Below are 19,009 nucleotides of genomic sequence, written 5' to 3' on the forward strand. Positions count from 1 at the left end.
GAAAAGGAGAGTATCTGAAAAGGACAAAGGCAAGTTCTCAGAAAACACAGAGGATATATTATAGCACGTACTTTAGACATATACTCTCAAGCAAAAAACCTCACAAACAATAGGGTAGAGCACAATTGTTTCTAGATGCTTATCTGTTAAAAGACACTTTTGGAATCATACTTTCAGCTTCACATATTCTTTATGCTAATTTATGGTGCTGCAGCTCATTCCTGTCCTCATGCTGCTCCCTCTTTTGTGCCAGGGTAAGGATTTATATGGTGGCAGGTGAACCAGATCAAAGAACTGATCCATGTTAAAGTTAACCGTAAAAAAGGGGGGGTAATTTTAATCTGGATCAGGGAACTGATCTCGTTTATCAAACAGCTGCATGGATTTTCTTTGACTGCATCAGGGAAGATAGAAGTGTAGGGAGGGACAGAATGGGTAGAGAAAGGCAAGATTACTTCTTTTGATAGCAGTGCTGACCTGTGCCATTTTACAGCATATTAGAAATTAGAGAGTATGAGTGGACTGACTCTTGGAGAAGAGTGAACTAACTTATTCTCAAAATTAGTGTCAGACCCTTACAATGTATTATAGATAACCAAATCTGGTTTTAAAGAGGAAAAATAATTATGCTCTAGGGGCAGTGAACTTAGTTTGGTTTGTCTCATAAATCACTAATTCATAATAGTCAAAGGTGAGCCTTTCAAAGGAAGTCCTGTTACATAACTTCCTTAACAAACTTTCTTTTGTTTAAACAGTTGTCTTGAAACGGGTAAATCAACAAATACCAGTTAAGATAGATTATGAAATCTTTTAAGTTGTTTCTGTTGATCAAAGTACAGGCATTTCAGAATTCATTATATCTTTTTTTAGCAATCTTTAGTTTATTGTATTCATTGTATTGTTTAAGCACTTAAAGGTAACACATTAATTTCCAATCTGTATAAATATTTTTATTAGTTACCTGTCTAGCCAAGTGTCTGAGTTCTATCCATGTAAATATAACATTTATCTTGCACGTACTAATGATTTTAGAATAGTACTACATTGTAAATTGTGCATTGAAGCAAAATACCTACAAAACCATATCTCAAAAAAGCTTGGGGACATCTTTGAACATTAAGGGATAGATCTGGTTTACACCATTCAGATGAAATATGACTTAGGTAGAAGTAACCAATGATTTTTCAAAAACATTCAACAAACTGATTTTCTTTCTTAGTATGAAGGTTTTAAGGTATGTATAGATAAAATTCTTAAAGAATCTTTCTGAAGATTTAATCTAGATCTTCTTTTTTCTGATGGCTCACAGAAGGTGTAGAAAAAAGGCTGTGACATCGCATGTAACGTGACTCAGAACACATTCCCGTATTCCTCTCCATTCTTAAACAGTATATGTTTATCCTCTTGCACCTTTCCTGAAAATCAGATCTCTTGCTAAGAAGCAAACGTATTATTTCTTTTACTGGGATGATATCTAGATCACATCTGTCTTAAATGTGGCAGCTCAGAGGTCACTTAATTTTTGGTGAGCATTGTGGTTTGTTGACAGTGACTTTTTTTTAAAATGAAACTGTATCTATCTTACGGATTTTCTATTTGTAGTACACCTGCAACTTGTAATTGGAGAGTGTAGTTGAATACTTTGCATAAAGCACACTTCTTAATGGACAAATGCTTATGCATCTTTAAAATACGTAACATGAAAAAAATGGCATAGAAATTTACAGTAAGAGAGCTCTTCTAAAAGCTGTCTGGTTTACATATGTAGATACACTTGGTCATTTTTATCTGCAACAGTAAATTTTTTTCTGACACTGTAGGCATGCCCTTGGGTCACAGAAAGCAGAAACTTTCTGGAATTTCTTTAGAAAGCCTGAGCTTTCCGTGGAGTAAAACTGGTGACCAAAAGTATGAGCATACATGTTGTTATGTTCTCTAACCAGTATAAATACAAACTTAGTTTAATTACTGCTTAAACTTCGCTTCAGGCCTTGCACACTTGTACTGATGACACATTCAAGACTGGCAAATGCTGTTTTGTTAAATCTCATGTTACCCTTACTATGTTTAACTATCCTGTCAGTCAATTGTGTTTGGGTTCAAGTGCTGTGCCTCTTACTCTTACACCTGGGTGAAGTATTTCTTAGTAGCTAAGAATGCCTTCAGAACAAAGAGGGCCAGTAGGAAGATTAGTGGGAGCTTGTGATAAGCCATCTTTACACTTCCACCTCTTCTAACTCTGTGTGATAGAACAGCTTATCTAATGATTAAGAGATAGGGATGTAAAGGGACAGCTATCTTGGATTCAACCTAATTATCACAGGAAAAATAATTATAGAGTGTTTTTAAAATGCTTAGAGCAGCAATAGAAAGAAGTGAAAGAGATTATATCAGTATCCATAACAGACAGTGCTTCAGAGACTCACTCCTTAATGATCTGCTTATGATGAGATGTTTCACACAAAGGGCATCTTTCATCTGTGTGCTGGCTGACGGTTCCCATGCTTCTGAGACCAAATAATATAAACAGAAGTATCCTCTCAGTTTCTGCTAAAGTCCTCTAGCCAATTTTACCAAATTCCCAAGCTGGCTTCTACCCTGGCATCCTAGGCAGCCACCAAATGCCACCCACCTATGTACACAGGCTCTATAGCAGCACACAGAAGCTGCTTCCTGAACAAATGGTAATACCAGATCTAACATAGGAAAACCACCTCTCCAACAGAAACATGCATGCCCAGACATCTAGGCAACAGATTCTGGATTCAGACCACAAGGGGGATGACATTAGTAGCTTTGCTGAGCACTTCTACCATAGCATTTGCAATAAAGAATTATGTTGAACTAATATTTTATCTTGCAGTTCTGAAAACAATAAACAACAGTGTAAGAGGGAAGGAATTATAGTCTCTGGAAATAGCTGTTCCTCCCTCCTCAAAGCTTAGATTTAGCTTCAACATATGTCAAGATATTTTACAAGAACCAATGATTCTTCCAGTCTTTCTAACTGGAGGAACCTGAATCAAGTTTCATCGGTTTTATTTCTGACTAGATTTTTGATGATGGTTTTGTCCTGGGTTGGAAAATCTTAACCCTGGCATACCTAGGTGTGAATTAGTTTGTGATGATCTAGTTAGTTAGTAATCTTAGTAAATTATTCTGTAATTACATAGAGCATTTGGAGAGAAAGCTTCCTGAACTTATAGAGAGCACCATTAGACTTGGTAAATTATATTATACATTTATTTAAATGAGCTGTTACCCTAATAGGCCACCATCTATTCCTATTTTGAGTCATTAGCGAAATCACAATCAGTACCCTGACAGTCTAATTATTTGAAGCCATTAGAAAAAAAAAACCAAAACCTACAAATTGCACAGCGAACCATGCTTAACTATTCACCATGGCAGTCTATCACAGATATAGTAAGGTATTTAAAAATAGGAACTATATAGTTTGTATCATTAGGGAATTAGCTCTAATTCTAAGTAACATGGGCTGGATTTAAAGCGGTACTTGTGGTTTGCAGGTTTTCCATGTAGGAGAAATTGATGTTTCTTATTCACAGCAGCTAGGTGTGTAACCCTCCCAGAGGGGCCCAGGCAAATGGCGGGCAGGTGATTCCCCTGCCCCGTCACCCTCCACAACAGGCCACAAAGGCCAGCTCACCGAGGAAAGCGCTGCCGCTTGCACCCCGAGGAGCGACGGCATTGTCTGCTGAGGGGGAGCAACGCTCATAGGCCGCGGTACCACCTAAAGAAAAAAACAAAAAATTAGTAATAATAACTATTAAAAGGAGGGGGGAGGAGAGCGTGTAAGAGTGCTGACCGACGCCGTCCTCTGGCGGGCGGCCGCGGTTGCCTCGGCAGGCGGGGAGGGCGAGCGGGCCGCCCGCCAGAGGACGGCCGCGGGCCGGGCCTCGCCTCACCCCGCCAGGTCGTGGCTCCACCCCGCCTCCCTGACTCAGCGGCCGGTGCCGAGTTGGGGCCGCCCGCCGTGAGGGGAGGGGGGCCAGATGCCCGCCCTGAGGGGACGGAGCCTGCGGGGCGCTCGGTGAGGGCAGGCTTGAGGGGATCCCTCCCTCCCTCCTCTGAGGGATTAGCTCTGGCCCCGGCTGTCCTGTCGCTTGACGGCGACTTACCTGGGCGGCCGCCTCCGTTCCCTCCCTCCCGGAGCCGGTCGCTTCGGCAGAGAGGGAGCGGAGCCCGCCTCGCCCCTCCCCGGGGAAACTTTCCACCACCGCCCGCGCCAGGTAGGGGCTGGGCGCCATACCCGCCCCCCGCCCTTCCCTCCACCGGGGCGGGAGCCGTGAGGGGGGTGGCGGTGGTTGGGGCCGGGCCTCCAACCTGGCGGCGGGGCCTCCGGGGCGGGCGCCGAGTTGAGGAGGGTTCCGTTTCGCCTCGTCGGCGGGTGCGAGGCGGCGACGCCGGTCCCCCCCGCAGCCGGGCAGCTGGTGCCTGGCCTCAGGGCCGGCGAGGGGAGTATATAGGTCACTGGAAGTAATGCCCGCCTAATCCCCTTTTATCTTTTCTGCTCGGCTTTTCCGCTGCTGGTTTGTAGGGCGAGCTGAGCAGCGTTGGCCGCAAACTTCTGGGAGAGGACCCAGCCTTCGCGCAGGGGGAGCCGAGGTGAGAGCGTGGGGATGCGTGCTTTTATTTCAAAGAAGGCTTTTTTTCCCTCACAAGCGTGACACTTTACCTAGTGCATTTCTCTTTGCATCTCCTAGTATTTCTCTTTGCATCTGGTAGCGGCGTGACCCTGTGCCTGGGTTGTCAGTTTGGGTTCAGGCTTCTGTTTTAACAGTCCAGTAGCACTGCTGTGTTTTTTTTCTTCGGGGCACTCATTGCATCGCTCACCAAATCGCTGACGGCTACTTTGGTATTTTCTTGGGATGCCAAAGGAAAGCAGAGGTCTCAGCAACTTCAGGGCCCTGGTAACTGGAGAGGACAGTGAATGTCCTGATAAAGTGATTGCTGTGTTGCTGTGATCTTTGAGGCAATGAGGAACTATTAGCAAGGTCATGTGAACGTGTTCTGGCACCCAAGGTTGTTGGTAGTAACTCGGCATGATTTTGATTGAGTTACTCCATGTGGACAAATCTGTAGGCGCGGGCAGATACAAACACTGTCTGTTAGGAGGTTGTGCATAGGGCCAGCCTGCCGGTATGGAACAGTTTGACAGGTTGGGGTCTATGGTTTCTTATAACTGAGAAATGCTAAGGCAGACTTGGCAGTATTTGGAGATTTTCATTCCAGTCTGATTTCCTCCTCCTCCCTGGGGTGTGTGATTGGTTTTCTGATGAGCGTTAACGTGTCATATGATGATAAGAAGAACAAAAATGCCTAAAAATTAATGTGTTATTTTATACACTGCCATACTTCTGGTTGAACTGAAAAAGACTTCAAAATCTGCCAGTGCCCTCTCTCTCTGCCTACATGTTTTCTGTTGATCAATGTGAACCTCTGATGCTGTGTAACAGTTTATGGTTGCATTTTTCATCTGTACAACAGTGGTTTTGTTCCTCCTCGTAGCTGTAAGAAGGATTCATGGCCTCATCTTGTTAGTGGTGAAGCATGATGCTTTTATCTTGTTTTCATTTGCAGAGAGAAGAGGGAGTGATAATAAGCTGTCCGTTCGAAGAGATGTCTCACACACCAATATGGTAGTAGTGTTAGGTCATGCAGTACAGGCCTATGTTTCTGGCCTGTGCTGGTTTTAGAAAAAAATGGCGATTGGAAGGGTTTGTAATACCCAAAGGAGTGAAGTCAGATTAGGGTTTTCACATTATTTGTGTTGCCTTACTTCTGCTGGGCTGTGTATGAAGAGTCCACCTGATCTGAAACTAATCTAAGAATTAGGACCTAATGCTGTAATTTGTTTCTTCTTCTCTGTCTCTGCTTTAATGAACATTGAAGGTCAAAGGGAGAAGGAAAAGACAGAAAAACTTGCAATCTACTTTGTAAAGTATAAATAATTGCAAAGGGCGAGATTGTACCAGTGAGATACTGGTGTGAGGATGGTAGTTGTGAAGCTGATGGAACATCCAGATGCCTTTTTCTGTTATCCATCTCAATCAAGACAAATGTTTTCAATTGACTTCTGCTAACAGCTATTTTAATCTGTTTATTGAGCCATGATGATTGATGATATGTGCTTTGAAAAATAAGTGAATTCTGTTAAAATGATGAAAAATGTGTTGCCAAAACCCACGGAAGAAACATAACTTCATTTACATCTTTTTTCCTTTTTTTTTTTTTTTTAAGCTTTACTGTAACCACGTTGTGTCTAAACTGTATGGTGGCGATGGTAAAAATTGGATTATCCTCTGTGAAGGTTGTTTTGGGTTTGGGTTTTCCCTAAATGGGATACAAAACTTCATAGAATCCAAAACTAAGAGAACTGAAATTGGAGAAACTGCTGCCAATGGGGTTTTATTTCATCCTGGCATGAAACTGAGTTTTAGAAATCTGTATGTGCATTTTCTTTTCAAAAGATTATACTAATGCATTGATGCCTGTTAAGCTTCAATCTTCAGATTTACAGACTCTCAGTAGCATCTGAAGCACCAGTTTCTCTGTTAAACTGCTCATTGAAGGGTTATCAAAATTACTTTGATGTCCATCAAGTTCTAAGGCTTTTTAAAAAAGAACTTATTCACAAATACTGCTGTTCCACCCTTGCATATCTTTATTAGTATACAAATGCTGCTTTTTTGATGCTCACAGAAGGTTTCATTGCAAGGGCTTCTCAAATTTTAATTAGACTATGGGAATCTTGTTTAGTTCTTTAATCTTTGAGTTGCATACTCAATTTATAAAAAACGCAGGTCTCCATATCCTGGTATAATCTTATTGTGACTAGTAGCTTCTCTCAGACATGTGTGAGAGAGGTTCTGTCTCTCTCTTTGTGCTCTATGGCACGTCTAGAGTAGTTGGTATGTTTGTGATGTTCGTTATGTGCTGCTGAGAACAGGGCTTTTGTGACCTCTTGTTCCAGTCATCCTGTTTTTGTAACAGTTTTATAACTATATTTTGGTTTATAGGCACTTAAACTCTTAAGACTCTCCTACTCAAACATGCTGACTTGGCATTGTTAGCTTACTGGTAGTCTCTTCTCAGCCTAATCAGGTAGTTATTTAGTGTAAGACTGACCTACAACCCAGGAAAAATCATATCCTCTGTCCCCGTTGGAGAAAGCTCCTAGGAAGGAGGGCATCAAGGAAGGCTGTTGGCAAAATGGTGCTTTTTGTATCTTGTTTTTGGGTGTGTTTCAGCTAATGTATTACACAACAGTGGATGCCTATACTTTAGGTATGTTATGGATGCACTTTTAATGCTCTGATACTGTTGAGTCAAGAAAAGTAACCTCTGGGTGCTTCCAGAAGAGGCTAAAAAGGCCGGCACTGGTCAAAAGCAGGGGCACTAGTGATCTGGAAATTCTGAATTTCTTTCAGTCCTTTTTGCAGTACAGCATAGTGGCCAAATAAAGGCTTGTAAGAAGCTGCTGATATGGCTGTTTGGTAAGAATTGCCGTACCATTAAAAACTCCCAAGAACAGCCTCCAAGAAACGGTGCCTTTTTCTGATTGGATTCATCCTTTTGGAAAGTAGAGCTGGGACTTCATTGTGTCATGGGGAGCAGGTCAGTTAGACTTGGATCAAGCCTGAAGACTGACTGGGCTGAACTGAAAGAATGGTTTTGAATGCCTTTTGTAAATGCATACAGCAATAAATGATTCTGGAATAATTACTCCTGTGTAATGTACATACACACACACCTCCCAATACATTTTCAAGTGTTAACTTAAGTTTGGAGTTGCTGTGATGGTAGTAAAGCATTCACAGCTAAAGTTAGTGTTATGAAGACTGAGGAGCTTTTGGGAACACATCTTGCCTTACTTTCTGTCTTAGGCATTGATTGTAAGGCTTCCTACTGTTATATGTAGATATCTTTTAGTAAATGACTCGTTGATGGTATGATAGGAATGCTGTCCGTTTAAAACCATGTGGCCAAAAAATTCTTCTCAAAGGTGATCCTGAAGGGCATGTCCAGGTGAGGCAATTAATTCCATGTGGAATGAAAGCAGAACAGGTGAGGTAAGAGCTGGTGACAATGGTGATAGAGGCTCAAGGTACTCAAAGACACAATTTAAGAATGTGTTACCTTTGATATCTAGTGGGATTACCTTTAATCAACACAGGAATGTTTGGAAACATGGCACAAATATAGCTATCTGCATGCAGGAGGCCTGAAACCTTAGTTTCATATATATATACACGTGTAACAGTATTTTTCCTCCAAAATCAACATCCAGCTGAAAAGCAGGGATCCTGAGTTAGTTTGTATAAGATGTACTTGGGGCTTTGACTTGCATTATTTCTGAACTAAATGCATAGCAGTTGCAGAATTTGTCCTGAAATTTATTCTGTTTCAAACCGTGGTGGCTCCCCGTGGGTGTTAAGTTATTGGGAAATCAATGACTTCTTTTTCTTTTTTTTTTCCCTTAAAAAAAAAAAAAGTCAAATTGTGAGGTAATACTGGATTGCCTACCTGCACAGTGATGATAGACCATGACAGTTAATTCTGATGTAATCAGAATTAGTATTGTAGAGGACATGTTATCTGCTTCTGTGTGGGGAAACACATAGCTAGATTAGTGCTAGAAGTATTAGGCAAATTCTTGTTATGTAATTTTTGCCATTTAACTGTAGAAGCATAGTCAAATGTCATCTTCTCCCCTTGTACCTCTACTGTAGTCTCCAAACAGTATGACAGACAGTTTTGTTTATTTAAACAGTTGTATGCCTTATAAGAACTTGTTGGGTTTGGGGGTTTTTTTGGTGTTTTTTTGTTTGTTTTAAAAAGGCAAAAAAGCTGTATGATTATAAAAACATATGCTAGGTTCTTTGCATAACCACCTGTTGCTGAAAGATGCTTGTAACCTTTATCCTTCTAATTCTAGATAATTTTTTACAAGTTGCCTGTAGTGTATATTGGTGGAGGGTAGGATTTATTTCTGTGAAAATTTTTATTTCACAGACCTAAGGTAGTGACTATTCTGCTAGGAGTTTAGTTTGCCTGGGGAACTCATAAAGTGATGACGGCGAAAGAGCTCGCAGCTAGAAGGATTTCCTAATGTACGTAAAAAAATAAAACCTTTAAGCTATTGACAAGACCTATATGCCAGCAAACTTTTGAATTGTAACTTAAATTTAACTGTTGGTTGTTTTTATTGCACTGGCTGATGGTTTAAGAGTTGAACTGCTGAAGAATCAATCCCACTTGCATTTACAAAATCTTCTGTAAAACCTCAGGTACCCCTGAGCAGGAAGGAAAAGAATTTTGTATTTTTTAATTGGTTTTATTAACAATTAACAGTTAATATATTTGTAATAAGTAAACATTTTCCAGACGGATTTGTTTCTTTTTTGGCACACTAGTCAAAGGGCAATGAATGAAAAACTGCTGTTGTGCAGCCAGGTCCAAGAAGTGGTGTGGGTTTTTACTAGTTTGTGTTTACTCAGGTTGATGTGGCAGGCTCCTGCCCTAATGCAACAGGCAAGAGGGAGAGCTAATTTGGCTTGCTGCTTCGCCAGCGTACTGGCATTACCTTAAGAGTAGTGTTTCTGTAACATATGTGTCTTGAACATATAAGGGAAGATGGGAGCCTGAGTAGGGAGGTGCTGCTTTTATAATTACAAGTTTAAGCTGAAACATCTGTGGCTTGTTACCTTGTTACACTGGACCTGTGTGCTTTATTAAACATAGCTGTGCTGTTTCCTCCTTGCACACTTGTGACAATTTTGTGCTTTGCCAGTGCCATAAATATGTTTTAGTACGGGGTCATAAATTCAGTATTCCTGTAAGAAAACCTATGGAGGACAAAAGCTTATCTCCCCTTGCGAAGAACTCCCTTTCTTTTCAGTGCTGGACTTCGCAGGAAGTGCATGCTGCCAACCACAGCAAGATGTGGATTCATTTCAGAGATGAGGGCTCTGTTCCTTTCTGTGTGTGACTTAGAATTATGGTGGGTTCTTTTTCCTGTGTGCCTGACGAAGGTACAGCTATGACAGGTGCTAAGCAGTCAACAGATTTTTCTGTGAACCATTAATGCCTTCAAAAACAGTGCATTGCTCTTTGTTTTGCTCTGATGTTATCGAACCACCCAAATGTCCCTGTAGTGCCTGTGGCATGGATTGGGAATATCAGTCATATTGGGACTCATGATTCTGAGTTTCAAAGAATTAGTGAATTCAGCTAGTCTGTTACTTTGAGGTGGTCTTGCCTTTTTATTATGTTTTTTTTCTTTTCTTTTTTTTTTTTTTTTAATTGGCCATTTTGCCATTCAGTACAGGGAAGCATAGAACACATAGTCAGCAATAGGCGTGACAGGATAATTTCCTTCTTGAATTGCTGACTTGCATTAAGATTAATTATGCTTGCCTGCTTGGAGTAGTTTCAGGTAAACAATTAGAAAGTTCTTTATCAGCTCCTTGAAACATTTTCATAGGATGAGGAGCATGTGAAATGGAAGTACGTTTTCTTAAAAGTTGGGGGAGTGGGGTGTGTGGAAAGGAAGTAAATAAACATGGAGGGCAGAAACTGATTTGCCCTCACAATGATTTCTATATTTCTGTTCTTAATATTTTGGTCCCAGCAATGTGAACAAAACTGGGAAACGTTAGCATGAGCTGGCTGCCAGATACCAGAGGAGTTTTATGGATGTCAGTGGTTACATCTGCCTTCAGCACTATTTCACTGGCATGATTTTTACAGTGGTGACATTTGCCAACAGCCCAGTGCTTAAGGGTTCCTGACTTGATAGTGTTGATACAGCAGAACAGACTGTAGTATTGAGATGATTTTGCAGAATTTCCTTAGGCTAGACAGAGCTAGGTTTGTTTTGCTTGGATGCTAGTGGAGTCCTTGGACTTGGAAAACTTTTTTTCTTTTTACAAGAACCTTTGTTGTTGAAAAAAAAATAATAATTAAATATTCAGAGAGAAGCTCCTCTCTCGTGAGACCCCACCTGGAGTACTGTGTCCAGCTCTGGGGCCTCCAACATAAGAAGGACATGGACCTGTTGGAGCGGGTCCAGAGGAGGGCCACGAAAATGATCAGGGGGCTGGAGCACCTCTCTCCTATGAAGACAGGCTGAGAGAGTTGGGGTTGTTCAGCCTGGATAAGAGAAGGCTCCAGGGAGACCTTGTTAGCGGCCTTCCAGTACTTAAAGGGGGTCTACAGGAAAGATGGGGAGGGACTCTATCAGGGAGTGGAGTGATAGGACAAGGGGTTATGGTTTTAAACTGAAAGAGGGGAGATTTAGATTAGATATTAGGAAGAAATTCCTTCCCGTGAGGGTGGTGAGGCACTGGAACAGGTTGCCCAGAGAAGCTGTGGATGCCCCATCCCTGGAAGTGTTCCAGGCCAGGCTGGATGGGGCTTTGAGCAGCCTGGTCTAGTGGGAGGTGTCCCTGCCCATGGCAGGGGGGGTTGGAACTAGATGATCTTTAAGGTCCCGTCCAACACAAACCATTCTATGAAACAACTAAGGAAGTTTAGCAAATACTGCATTTATGATGTGTGCTGTACGCAAGTTATATCTTTTGTTAGTGTTGTTGTTTTTAGCAACTTAGTTGTTAGTAAAATGGGTTAATCAGAAATGGTAAATTGCATTCACCAACCAACATTAAGGATGTAGGGATAAAGGTCAAAGGAAGTTATAATGCTCTTTGTTAGACCAATTTCTGTAGCTGAGGGAATAGACAAAGTTATGGGCACACAGACCTTGGTTCTGCTGACATTCAAGCCAGCTCAGTTAAAATTACTGGATTATTTGATTTTTGGTGTATATAGAAGCTATCTGAACACTTTTCCAGGTATTAATGTTTCTTTTAGTCTTTGCCTGTAAGGAAAATAAATGTTAGCAGAATTTGTGGCTTGTATTTGCATGAACTTTTCCCATTAGCCTTCACTGAAATTCAACAGCATTTGAATTACTTTGTGTGGAGATACATTTTAAAAAGTTAAATGAATTAAAGATGAATGAAATGTCATCTGATTCTTCCTCTTAACAATTTAGAATTCTAAAGTGATAGTAATGCCTCCCATTTCATGGATGTTGCATTAGTTTAGGAAGTGATAAACTATGTGTAGCTTAAATTCAGCACTTGCTGTGCGTTATATCATTAACATAGCAGGTACATGTGCAAAGATTCAATAGGTGGAAAGTTACTGTTTGATTTTAAAGTAGCAACAAGCGTAGGGGATAAAATTTTGTTGTATTGCCAGGAAGTCGTACTGCATTACTAGTGGTAACATTCCTACAGAGTTTTGGCAAACATTTAAAGAACAACCGTTTAGGTCTAAAAGAGGCATCAACTCAACAGCAACATTTCAGGAGCACTCAGCATTGAGCTCAGTGACAGGAGATAATGTGATCTAAGCAGTTATCATTCCAAAGTACAGTCAAATATTCTGAGATAAAAATATTACTTATTCAAGTACAGGAATATTGGTGTCTGTGGCACAAGGAAGTTGAAAAAAACAACTGATGTCAGAATAAAGAAACTTTTCCATTCTAAAAAATTCTACTAAAAGTCTGTGTGAATAAAAAGGAAAAGAATATTGGTACCGTCTCGGTAGAGGTAACCGAAGGCTGGCAAATTGGAGGGATTTTCTGGATGAGGGTGTTTGTGGAGACCTAGCAGAAATCATTTATATCACAGGATTTTAATTACCTAGGAGTGTTAGTTAGAGAGTATGGTGGGATGCAGGTTCTTAGTAAGTTCTTGGAGGACCTTGGTAAAGCTTTCCTGGTACTAAATATGAAGAAAGCAACCAGAAGATAAGTAACTTCTGCGAGAGCGTGCAAGTGAAAGTCTGGGAAGGAGGACTTGTGCTAAAATAAAACAATTGATTTTTAGAAAGGCAGACTTCAGCTAAGTCTGGTTAACATGAATCTTATCCACTAGTTCTGTGTGTTAAGAGCAAAAAAAATTAAATAATTAGGAGAGACATTGTTCCTTCAGGAAATTATATTAATGGCAGAAATTGAAACTATTCCTCTGAATAGCTTCAGAAAATATGAAATGTTGTGAGAGATTGGTTTGTCTACTAGTGAGCTCTTTAACATGAAACACAGCAAGAAGGGAAAGGGAATCCCAGCTGGATTGCGAAAGGCAAGTGTGAAAATACAGCGCAAGCACATATAATTAAAATGCAACATTCAGAATGGCCAACTCAAAAAGAGTAACAAGAAATCATTATAGAAATATGTTAGTAAAAAGAAAGACAGGGAAGGTTTGCTGCTCTTTGAAGACTGGAGCTGTGGACAGATAATGCAAAGAGGTTGTCTTTTTTTCTTTTTTTTCACCTCATGTTTAAGAAGAGAGACTGGGACTAGGAGGCGAACATGGTGTTCAAGGCAAGTGCTAAAACCCTAAGCTGGTGTGAGGAAGGAAATGAGTTATAGAGCATTTAGATAAGTTTAAATTTGAAGTGTTTAAAAAAACACTATTGAAAGGGTAAGAGCTGGCTGATGTAATCTCTGAGCTGCAGCAGTTACTTAACTGACGGAGAATGTGTGTAATTCTGTGAGACTGAGAAGCGTGATTATAGTGTCTGTCTTTACAGGTGTTGGGGGGGAAGTGGAAATGAGCAGTTGTAGACCCAGTTTAGCTTTGATTATTTGTTCCAGTATTTTTCCTGGGAATTAAACCCTCCTAAAGCAGTAGATGACAAAGAAATGAGCAGTAACCCGTATTATTTTATTTTTAAGATTAAACCATGTTAGACTAATGTAATTCATTTCTCTGAAATCCTAACAGGCCCTGCAATCAGAAGAGGAGCAGTTGATCTCTGATAGCTTCACTCTTTATGATAGAAAATGTCAAAACTTCACTCTTGTTAAAGAATGTCTGGAGGAATTGGGTATGGTAAGTGTTAAACTGCTTGAAAAACATTGTCTTCTCTAGAAATGGACTTATGAAATAGTGTTTTGGTTTTGGATGGGGTTTTTTTGTTTTTTATATATATGAAGGATTTAGGTATTATAGTGTGTGACAACAATGGTAAGAGTTAACATTGTTAAGTAACTGTAAAATTAGAGACTATCATAGGAAGATATTGTCATGGAACGTTTGAATACTGCCCTCGGAAAAGGTTTTTTTTTTAATAGGGTTGGTTCTGAGGTTGGGGCTGAGGTTTGCATAGCAAAAGCATGAGCCCCACAGCTCGGTTCCTTGCTTCAAACACAGCGAGCCTAAGTAATTACTGTCTCCTGGTTGATGTGAGCAATCAGAGAAGGCCAGAAGGACGAAATGCTTCCCCCTGAGGCTTGATTCAATAAACCTTTAGGACCTTTCTAGTTCTTACTGTGGGGTCCTGTGACTGTATCACATATGTGTGAATAGAAGTACATTCTGCAAGTTAAATGAAGTAATCTTTTTAGCCAGTGTTGAGGTACTTTCCAGTTTTGGAGATGGAATTCATTTAAAAAAGAAAAAAAGGAGGTAATATGAACCCATTGGAGGGAGTCTGGAGAGCAGTGAGAATATCTGGGTATCTGGAGGAATGGCTGAATGAACCAGGCACTGTTATTTTAGCTTCAAAGAAGAGAAAGAGGTAGTGGAGAAATGAGAGTGAGTGTTAGTATAAGTATGTGAAATATACATGTTTCTCACAATGATCTGTTCTCTTTCCTTGGTTGGTAAGACACTGTTACTTGGAATATATTATCAGAAAAAGTTGTGAATAATTTTAAGAATAGGTGATGCAAGCATCTGTGAGTTGTGATGGAAACATGATGGGTATTACCATGGCACAGGGAGGACTAGATGACTTTGATCCTTTGACTGGTAAACGGGAGACGGTTACTGTGGTGCTGCATGATCTGTAAAATCCAGGGATAGTGCAGTACTGAGATTTCCTTTTCTCCAAACATTTACGTCTCATCTGACAGGGAGGATCCAGAATATATTAAAACATTATGCCTCTCTCTCTCTTTTTTTTTTTTTTTCTTCCTGCCTGCATGGAGTAGATGAGTGAGACATAAATCTTCACATTGCTGTGGCTGTTGCAAAGTAGCTAGAACTGTTATATAAGAGAACAACATGAAAAAAGGTCTACAGCCATGCCTATACCCACACTGTCTCTGCGGGAGCAAATCCTAGAACAGGGTGTGCTAGAAAATGTGGTGTGAAGATGCCTAGGTTAGCTTCAAAAGCAGTTTAGTCATATTTGTATCGCATTGCATCCAAGCCACTGTGGTTTTACTGCTTCCAGACCTATGCTAATGTCTGCTCTCTGACATGAAGACTTAATCAGCTTGTGCTAGTGACAATTTGGCAAACTCTTTCGTGTAATCCACTGTACGTTGTAAACAGCCCTCTGTTGTGCTGCCCTTGTAGCCTGTGTTCATTTGTGTGCAGTAACTCTTTTTCTTTAATATAATTGTCCAGCTACAGCACAAAACAGAGATGGCTCTTCACTGTGAGATTTCTTGTCTGAATGCTAGGAATAACAACAGTGACACGAAACGAAGGTTTTAATTTCAGTTGGATGCTATTGGGCAAAGCTGTGAATAGCAGAAGAAAAATAAAAATATGAGGAAGTACTGCAGTGTCAACTGATCTTTAAATCAAAAGCAAATAGGCACAATTTTACGTAAAATTAACAGTTGAGGAGATCTTTTTTTTTTTTTTTTACTTACAGAGGGAAGTTTCCCAGGTTGTATCACTTCTATGGTATGTTCTATCTCTTAATTACCATCATGCATGTATGAAACAGAGCAAATTTTTAACATACTTCCCTTTTAATGTTTTAAAGTCCATCTGCTGTTTTTGTGAGATTTTGAATGGCATGTATTGCTACTGGGAGTGTTTGTACTGATTCATAGATCTGTGGACTATGCTTTCTGGGGTTATTTTCTTGGGCTTTCACATGAAGGGGAAAGATAAGGAAAGCAATTTAAATTTCCCAAACCACAAGGCTATGCATCTTTCATAATATCTAGCCGGAGTAGTGGTGTAGGTTATGATACATGGGATGCAATACAGTCTCAAAGGACAATTTTCATCTCAAATAAAATGCAGTATAATCCTGACCTCAAAATTAATTGTGTAAAAGAGCATGGCTAATTCTTGGCTATTCACTTACAAACCCTTGAAAAGGCTTTTGCCATTCTGAGGATGTTCTGTAACCTGCCTATTAAAAGAAGGTTTAGCAGACTGCTCTGCTGTGGGTTGAAGAAACGTTGGAAACTGCCTTCTGTCACGATGTTGATGATACCAAGATATGAAATAGAGCATCTTAATTCATGAAGGTTACTACTATGAATTGACTGGTTTTATGTCCTAAAACTGTTTAATATCCTTAACACACCGATGTTAGGACAGGATTTCAAGCTATCCAGGCAATGTAAGCTGATATATACATATATATAAACATTTCTTTCTGATATCCAAATGATTTTAAATTATTTTTTTTAAAATCTGGTTCCAATTTCTTTGAGCAGTTCCTCTACCGTTTCATGTTTGCCTCATTTGTTTGTTTTCAGAAATGAGAAGGCAGAAACTTTTTGCGTTCTCTCTCTTTCCCTCTGCCCCTCTCTCCCCCCCTCCTTAGGATACAGAATGCAGATGTGTATTATTTTTTACCTGGCTGGTGGTGCTGCTTGCTAGCTTTGTCAAAGCTGTGTATTTGATGCAAAAGCAAAATATTCTTTCTTCCAAAAATATGTTACATAAGGCAAGACTGTGCTTGGCAGTAATGGTTTCTCAGTGCCTAGAAAGTCAATGCTCTCTGGAGATAAGGATATATTATTTTCTACTCGGCAGTACTGAATTTTGTCTGGAGGTGAATGGGAGCTGGTAACAAGTACACACTGGCAATACTGTGTGATTAATATGACTCTCCTGGGCCACAAGTACAGGAAGCTCTCGGTTTAATTGTAACTGTGCTTCTTTAATTTAATTACAACTTTTTTAACGAAAAAAAGCTGATTAGAAATTGGAATTTCTTTAGGTTTTTCAAATTCTTGTGATTTTTGAATACTAGACTGAGTCTTTTTTTGCCATCTAACCTAAGGTGTGTGTTTGTGGTTTTTTGTTTTTGTTTGTTTTTAAATGAGTTGGGAAGCTAAAGGCATTAAGGTTCTGGAAAGTTATCATAGACTGATGTTAAGGTTTCAGATACAAATTTTTTTACGTATGTGTGATCAGAGACTCTTTCTGTGTTCCAAATGCCTTCTCTTTGAAACCTGCACATTAACTGCATATCATAGAGAAATCATGCTTTTGTAGACTACAAAAGAACAGACCTTTCTGTTTTTCTTTACTGCCTCAGTAGTAGCAACAAAGAGTCATTGAGTCAGTCTTGCAGTACTTTGAACCTGAAACACTGAATATATGTTAGGATAATACGGCACCACTCTTAAATATGTGTAATATTTTATTAAGCACATAATGGAAAACATGCTCTAGCCAGATCAGAAATGGGATTGTTCCTCATATGATTCTGTTCTTCATTGGCTATGGTTTCAGTCTCTTGTACCAATTTTCAGTTTCAGGCTAGTGATTCTAGGTAAGAAATGTTCTTCAGGTTGAAGCATGCTGGAATCTTTAAAACAAATGTGCTAAGAGACTCATTTCTCCCTCCCTCCCCCACCTTCCTTACTTCTGATCCACTTGAAGCCCCTCTATGAGTGCTTCTTGCATACTCCTTTCCCACATTTGTAGTAAACAATGATTTCTAGTGAGGCTTGGGGTTACCTTCTGGGCTAGACTTTAGTTCTGATTATGGGTAGGGGCTATTTCTCTCTCTTTTTCCTCCCTTCCCTTCCTCCCTCCCTTCCCTTCCTCCCTCCCTTCCCTTCCTCCCTCCCTTCCCTTCCTCCCTCCCTTCCCTTCCTCCCTCCCTCCCTTCCCTTCCTCCTTTTTTTCTTTCTTTTCTTTCTTTTCCTCTCATGAATAGTCAGTCCTGTGATTGACTATTTCATATGCAGCTAAAAGAAAAGAAAAATGCCAGGTTGATCAACTTGTAAACCTCAAGCACAAGGACTTCATTTATTATGTGTATGACAGTAGTTTTTAAGCTATGCTGCAAATTAAAGAAGGTAAATCCAAGGGAGAAAATAATTATTTAAACTAAAGGACAGCTTGGTCAAGAACAGAATTATAGGCTCCACTTGTAAATTTACACAGATAAGTGATGCAGCAAAACAAAAATAGAAAGACTGTACTTAACAAATCAAATTTATAATCTTACTTTGATGACAAAACACAATGGATCTATGAAGCAGACAGGAGGAGAGTTAGTGTTAGTTACAAATTATGGAGAAATCTCCTTCCTTTAGAGTCCCCACTCAGAATTATTTTGAGTAATAAGAAAATATATTAAAAATATCATGGTTAATGAACTAGCATTATGTGAACAGTATTTTACTATTTCAGTGATGCTGTACACAATCCTCAAATTGTGGAAGCCAGCTAGTAGTAAAAAAGGCCATACAGAATGTTGGCAGATAAAAGCATGTGAAATTGTCCTGAGTCTCTTATGGATTTTTATCTCTAGTGAGCTATGCAAAGTAGTACCTTTCTGAACCGTGGTCAAAGGAAAAAAAAAAAGACCTAACAAACTTTTTTCCTCATGTAGAATTTAAAAAAATAATAAAACATCGCCACATACTATTTAAAGGGTACTTTAAAAAAAAAAAGCCCCAACCCTGGGTTATAACATTTCCTGGATTATTCTGGTTCCATGTTGGTGTTATATATATGTATTTTATTTTCTGCTGTTTAGAGGTACAGGCTGGAGTAAGACTGCATTAAAGGCACTGGCAGGAAATGTTTTAGAGATGAACTGGAGGATAGAGAGATTCACCCTGGTATCATTTCACTTGAGGAAATCGGCTAGTTTTTAGAACTACCTGTTTGTTTTAATAGAGGAGGAAAATGATGCTAAAAGACTATTATGAGATTTCTAGTTACCTCTGTGGAGGAACTTGGTA

The 19,009-nt window shown here is 39.8% G+C and overlaps 1 protein-coding gene across 1 annotated transcript in view; it reads left to right on the forward strand.

Moving 5' to 3' along the window:
• Positions 1 to 4,044: 4,044 nt before the first annotated feature.
• The window catches only part of FHIP1A (FHF complex subunit HOOK interacting protein 1A), a 93,304-nt gene continuing 78,339 nt past the window's right edge, over positions 4,045 to 19,009 (forward strand). Inside the window, exons 1-3 of the mRNA XM_074589654.1 lie at positions 4,045 to 4,253; positions 4,562 to 4,629; positions 13,830 to 13,937. The gene's annotated coding sequence lies outside the window, so the exon portion shown is untranslated. The remainder of the gene's footprint in view (positions 4,254 to 4,561; positions 4,630 to 13,829; positions 13,938 to 19,009) is intronic.

The sequence above is a fragment of the Larus michahellis genome, chromosome 5 (genome assembly GCF_964199755.1).
Source record: "Larus michahellis chromosome 5, bLarMic1.1, whole genome shotgun sequence".
In the NCBI taxonomy this organism is placed as follows: Eukaryota; Metazoa; Chordata; class Aves; order Charadriiformes; family Laridae; genus Larus; species Larus michahellis.